This window comes from Coregonus clupeaformis, chromosome 14, assembly GCF_020615455.1.
Source record: "Coregonus clupeaformis isolate EN_2021a chromosome 14, ASM2061545v1, whole genome shotgun sequence".
NCBI classification, from domain to species: domain Eukaryota; kingdom Metazoa; phylum Chordata; class Actinopteri; order Salmoniformes; family Salmonidae; genus Coregonus; species Coregonus clupeaformis.
In genome coordinates this window covers 46,624,318-46,636,697 of record NC_059205.1, presented here as the reverse complement: position 1 = coordinate 46,636,697, position 12,380 = coordinate 46,624,318, and the positions used below count along the sequence as shown (strand labels likewise).

Here is a 12,380-nt window from a genome sequence, read left to right as displayed (position 1 = left end):
ACTGGCTTACTAGTGCTCTTTCATGCCGTCCCTAGGAGGGGTGCGTCAGTTGCGTGGGATGAGTCACTGACATTATATTCCTGTCTGGTTTTGCACCCCCTTGGGCTTGTGTGGTGAAGGAGATTTTTGTGGGCTATACTAAGCCTTGTCTCATGGTAGTAAGTTGGTGGTCTGTTGATGTCCCTCTAGTGGCAATGTGAGTGGGGTTACATCCTGCCTGGTTGGCCCTTTCCGGGGGTATCGTCGGACGGGGCCACAGTGTCCCCCGACCCTCCCCAGTTATGCTGCAAAAGTGTATGTGCCGGAGGGCTAGGGTCAGTCTGTCTGGTGTAATTTTCCTGTCTTATCTGGTGTACTGTGTGAGTTTAAGTATGCTCCCTCTAATTCTCTCTCTCTCTCGCTGTCTTCCTCCCCTCCCGGAGGACCTGAGCCCTAGGACCATGCCTCAGGACGACTTGGCCTGATGACTCCTGGCTGTCCACAGTCCACCTGGTCGTGCTGCTGCTCCAGTTTTAGCTGTTCTGCCTGCGGCTATGGAACCCTGACCTGTTCAACGGACCTGCTGTTTCTCTCTCTCTCTCTCTCTCTCTCTCTCTCTCTCTCTCTCTCTCTCTCTCTCTCTCTCTCTCTCTCTCTCTCTCTCTCTCTCTCTCTCTCTCTCTCTCTCTCTCTCTCTCTCTCTCTCTCTCTCTCTCAAAAAAAATGCTTGGCTATGAAAAGCCAACTGATATTTTCACCTGAGGTGCTGACCTGTTGCACCCTCTATAACCACTGTGATTATTATTTCACCCTGCTGGTCATCTATCAACATTTGAACATATTGAAGAACAATTTGCCCTTAATGGCCATGTACTCTTATAATCTCCACTCGGCACAGCCAGAGAGCCTGGTTCCTCTCTAGGTTTCGTCCTAGGCTCCTGCCTTTCTAGGGAGTTGTTCCTAGCCACTGTGCTTCTGCATTTGTTGCTTTTTGGGGTTTTAGGCTGTGTTTCTGTATAAGCACTTTGTGAAATCTGCTGACGTTAAAAGGGCTTTATGATTTGATTTGATTTGAAGAGGGGTTTCTTTGCGAACGGAGCAATAGACGGCACCCACATCGCCATGAAAGCACCATCCCAAAACCATGTGAACAGAAAAGGCTTCCACTCTTAATGTGCAGGTGATAGGTTACATGATGCACAGGCTTTAAAGGGGTGATTTTGACCATATATGGTTAATTAGGGGTGTTTCGAAACGCAAACAGCCAAAGTCGTGTATGAGCACTGAGGCTGAGAACAATTGGTATTTATCAATGGTGATCTCCTACCGGTGTGCATATGACGCTAGTAGGATTGTTTGATAAATCACACTTTTTCTATGCGTACAACCATTCTAAATTCTGTTCAAAGTAGTATTTTAGAATAGTTTCTTCGCAATATTGATAAATGAGGCCCCTGGTGCTTTTAGGTGTGGCCTAAGTATAGACATGAATGGTAATTGCATTTTAGGCAAAGTCTGATAAAGAATAACACAAATATCCTCTTCATTCAAAATAATGCCACTGTTCCCACACAACAAGCACTTTCCCCTAGGCTCAATACAGAGCGTACTCTCTCTACTTCCCTTATATATTGTATCTTGATAGTGGTTTTAATAGTAGATTGACCTTCCATGACAGAAAAATCTGTTTCTCACTGAAGTACAAATGGGTGCTTCAGGTTTGGCTGACCTGTTCATTCTCCCTCTGAAGCCTTGAATAGAAGAACAAAATTGCAGAAAGTGGCTCCATTTTGTTGTTCTTGTTTGTGCCATTACCTGAAAATATTCAATTAACAAGTTATTACTAGTACACTTGATATTAGCATACCACAATTTATACTCTTAAAAACTTACTAAGAGCTATAGGGCTTTCAACCATGTTCATTGGAATGCAGGTCTCTCTCTATATATAATATAACATACACTGAGTGTACCAAAACATAAGGAACACCTTCCTAATATTGAGTTGCACCCCCCCCCTTTTGCCATCAGAACAGCCTCAATTCGTCAGGGCATGGACTCTACAAGGTGTCGAAAGCGTTCCACAGGGATGTTGGCCCATGTTGACTCCGGTGCTTCCCACAGTTGTGTGAAGTTGGTTTTATGTCCTATGGGTGGTGGACCATTCTTGATACACACTGGAAACTGTTGAGCATGAAAAACCCAGCAGCGTTGCAGTTCTTGACACAAACCGGTACGCCTGGCACCTACTACCATAACCCGTTCAAAGGCATTTAAATATTTTGTCTTGCCCATTCACCCTCTGAATGGCACGCATACACTATCCATGTCTCAATTGTCACAATCCATGTCTTTAACCTGTCTCCTCCCCTTCATCTACACTGACTGAAGTGGATTTAACAAGTGACATCAATAAGGGATCATAGCTTTCACCTGGATTCACCTGGTCAGGCTATGTCATGGAAAGAGCAGTTGTTCTTAATGTTTTGTACACTCAGCGTATATAATACTATATACAGTATTTAATACAATTTGTATTTTTTAAATTATAAATACCTCAACTTTACCAGTTGAGTGACAGCAGCCTGCGCTCACATCTTGGATCTGGTTGCTTTGTGTGTTATCATGCGTTTCAATTACTATTATCTGTCTGGCACCAACCTCACACGCTGCCTTCAAGTCCCAGTTTGGGACCAGGACCAAAGGGAGGCTCATTTCAATTTGTGCTTGGCCTTCTGTTCTGCCCTTTGTCTGATCGTGCTCGCCGTGTGCACTGAAATGAATGCAGACATGGTTTCCCTTTACACTATGAAGAGCATGAAATGAGTATTAGTGTGCCGGTAATGGCTGTTTCCTTTTCTCTTTATGCCCACCCCCCCTTCCCTCCTTTCCTTCATTTAGCACTGGTTGTTAATTGTGTTTGCCATCAGAACAGAGGACCCTACTTTACATTTGTGCCAGTCTTGAAAGACTTGAACGTACCATGATAATTTGACTGGCAACTTCAATCAATGGGCACTGTGTGTCAGAGCTGGAGGCAATGCAGGATCAGAATCTACTCAGCCTCAATGTGTGTCTCTGTTTTCACAGTGCATTAGCCTCCTTATCTAGGCTTAGGTGGTGCTTGATTTCTTGATGTTAGTCATAAAAAAGGAATTAGATTAATGTGTTGTGTAATTAACATAGGTTGTTGTCACAATCCAATGGTGTTTTGCCACAATTAGACATTTTCTTTCATTAGAGTAACAGATTTCATTTCACTGTGAACATTTATAAAATGATTGACTTTATGATTATTTGTAGAGTGTAGAAATATATTTTTTCTCTCCATAAACATGTAGCCTAAAGATAAACATATGCTATATTAAAACACCTCAAAATTCCGTCCTACCGTTGGTGATTAGTCTTAAAACAATTCCTATGTGCCTCAATGCCCTCTCTTTTTAACTTCTCTGTACTACTCTCAAACCCACTCAATACTGAGACCTCTGTGGTGTTGCAACGACATTGTCTAGTTCACAATAAGCTGTGTTGGTTCAATAAGGCCGCCCTGCATTAATGAGCCATGTTCAATGTGCCATACAGTACCCTGTCTCTGAACCCGAGGGTGCAGACCCACGCTGCCATCCACTCGACGGCCACGAAGAAGAAGGAGAAGAAACACTGGAAGAGAAACCCAGAGAAGAGCTGTGATGTAAGTCCGCCATGCGTACCCTCTTCCCTGTTTTCCATTATGCTCATCATTATGTTAATCTCTATGGCCAGAATTAGTTCCTGACCCCGTGACGACCCCAGGAAAACTCTAGCCCAGGAAAAATAACTAGGGCCCTGAGTTTTCCCTGGAGAGGTCACTTAGTGAGAAGAAAAACCTGATCCTATGGTGTAGTTACATTCATATCACAGTCATTCCAAATGTCACAATTCCCTCTCCGGTCCTCATTGATCAACAGTATCACCTTCAATGGGACATGATTCAGAAAGACCATGCCCAGCAGATGCTGCCCTAAATGTGTTTAATATTGCACGTTTCCTCTGGTTATCGACTCATAGCTCCAGCTTCAGAGGCTCATAACCATATTCAAATGCACATTTTTAATGCCCCACCCCGCCATGTGGCGAGTGTTCTAATAAATAAAAAATCTTGTTACAAGAGACTGCATATTAATAAACTGCTTAAATTATGTCAGCAATTCCCAACACCAAGCATTTTGTCTAATTAATAATAATAGAGTCCCTAGATGTTGGATTAGACAAATCCTTTGCAGAATATAAATGCAACTGATAATTTCGAGTGAAAATGTCAATGGTTATCCCTGTGGCGACCGTGGCGGGCGGTTGTAATTGTAATTATGTTGCATTGTAAAGCGCAAATGAGCTTGGCTAACATGTCGCAAGACTTTCCAGATGCGAGTCCTAAATCATAAAGAACTTTTCAACTCTCCACCGTGCTTCCCTCTCAACACTCTAAATTGGCATTGGCAAGGTTTCTTAATGAAAAGCTTGTGCCTCTTTGTAACCCCGGCTGAAATGTCACTGAGGTGTTGGTTTTGTAAGGGCTTCGTCTAATAAGGCTGACTCGCAGTGTATTCACTGTGCTGTCTAAGAGGTCAGAGGGCAAGGTTGATGGGGGGAGGAAGTGTAATTGCACATGGGAAGAGCAAGAAGAAGAAGATCTCCACCTGCCGTAGGATAGCATAGCAATAGCAGGACCCCCCAGGATGAGTGATATTGTATCTAGGGAGATGGAGGCTGGATGATAGACATCCTATCCCCTCAACAATTCATGTTAGAATGAGACAAATACAGCTGTTTACAATATGTAGACAGATCTGGGTTCCCCGAGGGAAGGGAACGAGGGAGCGAGAGCAGCGAGCTGCCAGAACAGGAACACATGGAGGGTTTTTGTGTTGATTTTTCCATACATGTTATTATTAGTTCATCCTAAAGCACAAACATGCCCGCTTTTAATTTAATCGGCACAATTTAAGTACTGTTAATGGAGCCTTTAATGGTAACCCTCGCAAGCCTGCCGGCCCAGACGGCATCCCAAGCCGAGTCCCCAGAGCATGCGCAGACCAGCTGGCTGGAGTGTTTACGGACATATTCAATCTCTCACTATCCCGGTCTGTTGTACCCACTTGCTTCAAGATGTCCACCATCGTTCTTGTCCCCAAGAAAGCGAAGGTAACTGAACTAAATGACTATTGCCCAATAGCACTCACTTCTGTCATCATGAAGTGCTTTGAGAGGCTAGTTAAGGACCATATCACCTCCATCTTACCTGACACCCTAGACCCACTACAGGTTGCATACAGCCCCAACAGATCCATGGAAAACGCAATCGCCATTGCACTGCACACTGCCCCATCCCACCTGGACAAGAGGAATACTTACCTGTAAGAATGCTGTTCATCGACTACAGCTCAGCCTTCAACACCATAGTACCCTCCAAGCTCATCACTAAGCTCAGGGCTCTGGGTCTGAACCCCTCCCTGTGCAACTGGGTCCTGGACTTCCTAATGGACCGAAGGAAGGTGAAGGTAGGCTACAACACCTCCGCCACGCTGACCCTCAACACGGGGGCCTCACAGGGGTGCGTGCTCAGCCCCCTTTTGTACTCCCTATTCACCCATGTCTGCATGGCCACTCATGTCTCCAACTCAATCATCAAGCTTGCTGACAACACAACAGTGGTAGGCCTGATTTCCAACAACAACGAGACAGCCTACAGGGAGGAGGTGAGTGCCTTGGCAGAGTGGTGCCAGGAAAATAACCTCTCTCTCAACGTCAACAAAACAAAGGAGCTGATCGTGGACTAGTGAGAGCACACCCCCATCCACATCGACGGGGCAGCAGTGGAGAGGGTCAAAAGCTTAAAGTTCCTCCCCGTGCATGTCACTAACAACCTGAAATGGTCCCTTCACACCGACTGTGGTGTAGAAGGCGCAACAGTGCCTCTTCAACCTCAGGACCCTCACAAACTTCTGCAGAGGCACCATTGAGAACATCCTGTCGAGCTGTATCACCGCCTAGTACGGCAATTGCACCATCCGTAACCAGAGGGTGGTGCGGTCGGCCCAACGCATAATCGGGTGCACACTGCCTGCCCTCCAGGACATCTACAGAACTCGGTGTCACAGGAAGGCCAAGAAGATCATCAAAGACCCCAGCTACCCGAGCCACGACCTGTTCACCCCGCTACCATCTAGAAGGAGGAGACAGTACAGGTGCTGGGACCGAGAGACTGATAAACAGCTTCTATCTCCAGGCCATTAGACTGTTAAACAGTCACCACTAGCTGGCCTCCGCCCAGTACCCTGCCCTGAACCTCAGACACTGTCACTAGCCAGCTACCATCCGGTACTCTACCCCGCACCTTAGATCGTTGCGCTATGTACATAGTCATTGAACACTTATCACTTTAATAATGTTTACATACTGTTTTACCCACTTCATATGTATATACTAATTTATATTCTTGTCAAGGCTCATCCTATATAACTACTGCTATACACACCTTTTCTATTCACATACTGTCCATACTATCAATACACACCATTCACAGACATACAGTGCCTTTAGAAAGTATTCATACCCCTTGACTTATTCCACATGTTGTTGTGTTACAGCCTGAATTCAAAATGGATTAAATAGATGTTGTTTCTCACCCATCTACACACAATACCCAATAATGACAAAGTGAAAACATGGATGCATGTTTTGGAATATTTTTATTCTGTACATGCTTCCTTCTTGTCACTCTGTCAGTTAGGTTAGTACTGTGGACTAACTACAATGTTGTTGATCCATCCTCAGTTTTCTGATATCACAGCCATTAAACTCTGTAACTGTTTTAAAGTCACCATTGGCCTCATGGTGAAATCCCTGAGCGGTTTCTTCCTCTCCAGCAACTGAGTTAGGAAGGACACCTGTATCTTTGCAGTGACTAGGAGTATTGATACACCATCCAAATTGTAATTAATAACTTCACCATGCTCAAAAGGATATTCAACGTCTGCTTTTTTTTTTACCCATCTACCAATAGGTGCCCTTCTTTGCGAGGAATTGGAAAACCTCCCTATTCTGAGGTTGAATCTGTGTTTGAAATTAACTGCTCAACTGAGGGACCTAACAGATAATTGTATGTGTGGGGTGCAAAGATGAGGTTGTCATTCAAAAATCATGTTAAACACTATTATTGCACACAGATTGAGCACATGCAACTTATTATGTGACTTGTTAAGATACCTTTTACTCCTGAATGCATTTAGGCTTGCCATCACAAAGCGGTTGAATACTTATGGCCTCAAGACATTTCAGCTTTTCATTTTGTATTAATTTAGAAACATTTTGAAAAACATATGTTCACTTTGACATTATGGTATTGTTTGTAGGCCAGTGACGAAAAATCTCAATTAAATGTATTTTAAATTCAGGCTGTAACATAACAAAATGTTGAAAAAGTAAAGGAGTGTGAATACTTTCTGAAGGCACTGTATGCAGAGCATTGGGAAGTATTCAGACCCCTTGACTTTTTCCACATTTTGTTACGTTACAGCCATATTCTAAAATTAATTACATACTTTTTTTCCCTCATCAATCTACACACAATACCCCATAATAACAAACCAAAAACAGGTGTATCGATTTTTTTGCACATTTACTTAAAATAAAAAACAGAAATACCTCTTTTAGGTAAGTATTCAGAACCTTTGCTATGACACTCGAAATTGAGCTCAGGTGCATCATGTTTCCATTGATCATCCTTGAGATGTTTCTACAACTTGATTGGAGTCCACCTGTGGTAAATTCAATTGATTGGACATGATTTGGAAAGGCACACACCTGTCTATATAATGTCCCACAGTTGACAGTGCATGTCAGAGCAAAAACCAAGCCATGAGGTCAAAGGAATTGCCCGTAGAGCTCAGAGACAGGATTGCGTCGAGGCACAGATCTGGGGAAGGGTATCAAAACATTTCAGCAGCATTGAAGGTCCCCAAGTACACAGTGGCCTCCATCATTCTTAAATGGAAGCAGTTTCGAACCACCAAGACCCTTCCTAGAGCTGGCCGCCCGGCCAAACTGAGCAATCGGGGGAGAAGGTCCTTGGTCAGGGAGGTGACAGACCTCCAGAGTTCCTCTGTGGATATGGGAGAACCTTCCAGAAGGACAACTGTCTCTGCAGCACTCCACCAATCAGGCCTTTGTGGTAGAGTGGTCAAACGGAAGAAACTCCTCAGTAAAAGGCACATGACAGCCCGCTTGGAGTTTGCCAAAAGACATCTAAAGGACTCTCGGACCATGAGAAACAAGATTCTCTGGTATGATGAAACCAAGATTGACCTCTTTGGCCTGAATGCCAAGTGTGACGTCTGGAGGAAACCTGGCACCATCCCTATGGTCAAGCATGGTGGTGGCAGCATCATGCTGTGGGGATGTTTTTCAGCGGCAGGGACTTGGAGACTAGTCAGGATTGAGGGAAAGATGAACGGAGCAAAGTACAGAGAGATTCTTAATGAAAACCTGCTCCAGAGCGCTCAGGACCTGAGACTGGGGCGAAGGTTCACCTTCCAACAGGACAACGACCCTAACCACACAGCCAAGACAACGCAGGAGTGGCTTCGGGACAAGTCTCTGAATGGCCTTGAGTGGCCCAGCCAGAGCCTGGACTTGAACCCGATCGAACATCTTTGGAGAGACCTGCAAATAGTTGTGCAGCGACGCTCCCCATCCAACCTGACAGAGCTTGAGAGGATCTACAGAGAAGAATGGGAGAAACTCCCCAAATACAGGTGTGCCCTTGCTTGTAGCCTCATACCCAAGAAGACTTGAGGCTGTAATCGCTGCCAAAGGTGCTTGAGCAAAGTACTGAGTAAAGGGTCGGAATACTTACAGTTCTAGTCTAAAGTTTGGACACACCTACTCATTCAAGGGTTTTTCTTTATTTTTTACAATGATCTACATTGTAGAATAATAGTGAAGACATCACAACTATGAAATAATACATATGGAATCATGTAGTAACCAAAAATGTGTTAAAGAAAATCAAAATATATTTTATATTTGAGATTCTTCAAATTAGCCACCCTTTGACTTGATGAAAGCTTTGCACACTCTTAGCATTCTCTCAACCAGCTTCATGAGGTAGTCACCTGGAATACATTTCAATTAACAGGTGTGCCTTGTTAAAAGTTAATTTGTGGAATTTCTTTCCTTCTTAATGCGTTTGAGCCAATCAGTTGTGTTGTGACAAGGTATGGATGGTATTCAGAAGATAGCCCTATTTGGTAAAAGACCAAGTCCATATTATGGCAAGAACATCTCAAATAAGCAAAGAGAAATGACAGTCCATCATTACTTTAAGACATGAAGGTCAGTCAATACGGAAAATGTCAAGAACTTTTACATTTCTTCAAGTGCAGTTGCAAAACCCATCAAGCGCTATTTTAAAACTGGCTCTCATGAGGACCACCACAGGAAAGGAAGACCCAAAGTTACCTCTGCTGCAGAGGATAAGTTCATTAGAGTTACCAGCCTCAGAAATTGCAGCCCAAATAAATGCTTCACAGAGTTCAAGTAACAGACACATCTCAACATCAACTGTTCAGAGGAGACTGTGTGAATCAGGCCTTCATGGTGGAATTGCTGCAAAGAAACCACTACTAAAGGACACCAATAATAAGAAGAGACTTGCTCGGGCCAAGAAACATGAGCAATGGACATTAGACCGGTGGAAATCTGTCCTTTGGTCTGATGAGTCCAAATTTGAGATTTTTGGTTCCAACCGCTGTGTCTTTGTGAGACGCAGAGTAGGTGAACGGATGATCTCCGCATGTGTGGTTCCCACGGTGAAGTATGGAGGAGGAGGTGTGATGGTGTGGGGGTGCTTTGCTGGTGACACTGTCAGTGATTTATTTAGAATTCAAGGCACACTTAACCAGCAAGGCTACCACAGCATTCTGTAGCGATACGCCATCCCATCTGGTTTGGGCTCAGTGGGACTATCATTTGTTTCTCAACAGGACAAAGACCCAACACACCTCCAGGCTGTGTAAGGGCTATTTGACCAAGTAGGAGAGTGATGGAGTGCTGCATCAGATGAGCTGGCCTCCACAATCACCCAACCTCAACCCAATTGAGATGGTTTGGGATGTGTTGGACCGCAGAGTGAAGGAAAAGCAGCCAACAAGTGCTCAGCATATGTGGGAACTCCTTCAAGACTGTTGGAAAATAATTCCAGGTGAAGCTGGTTGAGAGAATGCCAAGAGTGTGCAAAGCTGTCATCAAGGCAAAGGGGGGCTACTTTGAAGAATCTAAAATCTAAAATATATTTTGTTTTGTTTAACACTTTTTTGGTTACTACATGATTCCATGTGTGTTATTTCATAGTTTTGATGTCTTTACTATTATTCTACAATGTAGAAAATAGTAAAAATAAAGAAAAGCCCTTGAATGAGTAGGTGTGTCCAAAGGTTTGACTGGTACTGGATGTACATTTATTATTTCATTTTTTTATTTGTAACACATTTGCAAGAATTTCTACAAACCTGTGTCTGATGCCTCATTATGGGGTATTGTGTGAAGATTGATGAGGAAAAAAACAATTTAATCCATTTTAGGACAAGGCTGTAATGTAACAACATGTGTAAAAAAGTACTTTCCGAATGCACATTATGAAGCATTTCACACTTATTATCCAGATACTAACTGTTAGCACTTGGTGGTCTATTGCAGCATCCCATAAGAATTGGCTTTAGGTGAGGCAGGTTTAGATTTGAAACCAGATGTGAGGTAGGGATTTTTTTATACATGCAATTAAAAGTACATATCAATTATCAGAGTGCCCCAAGGTGTTTTTGATGGTGGAGGCAGGTGCAATAAAATGATATATGCATTAGCTTTATAAAATCTCCCACCCCACTCCCTATCCAACTCCCCTCCACTCTCCACTCCCTTCCCAAATACCTCTCTGCTCTTTAATCTAAAATGGGCCTACTGTGCTGACTATTTACTCTCCCATTGTGCATCATTAAGAAGTAATTTAACAGTGTCTAGGCCTGAACTGTATTAGGTTATTAAATAAAGGAAACAGCTTATGGTGAACTTTGTCGACGTTATAAAACTGATCCCTATAGACTCCCTGCAGATAATGTAAACCGTGTCGCGTTACTACGTTAAATAGCTCAAATTAATCACCCTTATTTGAAACAGGAATTTATAAGAGGTTTGTATCTTTGGCTATAGTGCATTACTCAGTCGTGTACTCATCCTAAAAGGTTATATACAAAACCACATTTCATTGCTATGGTACATTATAATGTATAAGTATGCAATGCGTTCAGATTTTATAGCATTTCTTCTGCCTCTGTTTCAAGGGATGGACTCGTCATCTCATCATGCTACAGTATTTAATATATTGATCTCTCTCTCTCTCTCTCTCTCTCTTTCTCCAGAGCTGTGTGAAGTTGGAGAACAACTCTGACGACATCAAGCACATGACTTTGAGCGAACGCGGGGCACTCTGTGAGGCGTTCAGGTAAAAGGAGGAGGAGGAGATGAGAAGAGGGGAATGGGTCACCATGGAAACGTCACCGTCGCAATAACAGGAGTGGTGATGGAGGGGTTGGGGGTGGGGGTGTGGGGTTCTTAGTCATTCCTAATTATTGGGGGAACAAATGAGTTTTATAGTCACCATTCAGCCTCTCCCTCTCGGAGGGATTCATTTGTCTGTAGGGGAGGCCTCCCTCGAGGCCAGCGTCATGGCTCTTAAACACAGGGAACGCCAAGGCTTGCTACATGCTGGAAAAATGTAAATGTTTCATTTGTTGAAAATAATGCTTATGTGGAGTCCCCAGGTGATATCGGAGTACTTTAAGCGTTGCATCATAAGGGTGTTTGCAATTAGAACTCGAGATTTATTTAGCAGTCATTGGAAATCACAGGAGGGAGACCTTTGACAATGTGACAAGATTGCCAATCTGTTCTGGCGTGTGAAGACGTTTGCTTTTTTAACACATGGCTAGGTACATTGCGGACTGATTTCATTCCACGGGGACAAATGACATGAACACATCTCAAAGTCTGTCGTAAGTAGAAGTACATTTAATTACATTACCAAACCATACATATAAATAGACTGTTCTGAAATATAGTCATTATAATCATGGTTGCTTGGGAAGCAACTCATACCAAGCCATTTTCACTAGCATACAGTACTGCATATGGTGAGGTTTTTATTCTTGTGAGTTCAGTTGGAGCAGCCAATAATACTTTCCATGATTCACAGTTTTTAAACAAGATAGCACTAGTACTTTTCTATGGAACGTCATTTGGGTCTTTGCGTGGCAAAAAATATACATATCAAATAACACTATTTGTCGCGTCAAATAAGATCGTTG

At 43.3% G+C, this 12,380-nt stretch overlaps 1 pseudogene; it reads left to right on the top strand.

Moving 5' to 3' along the window:
- The first annotated feature begins 3,446 nt into the window (after window positions 1-3,446).
- LOC121581693 overlaps window positions 3,447-12,380 on the top strand; it is a 198,030-nt pseudogene continuing 189,096 nt past the window's right edge.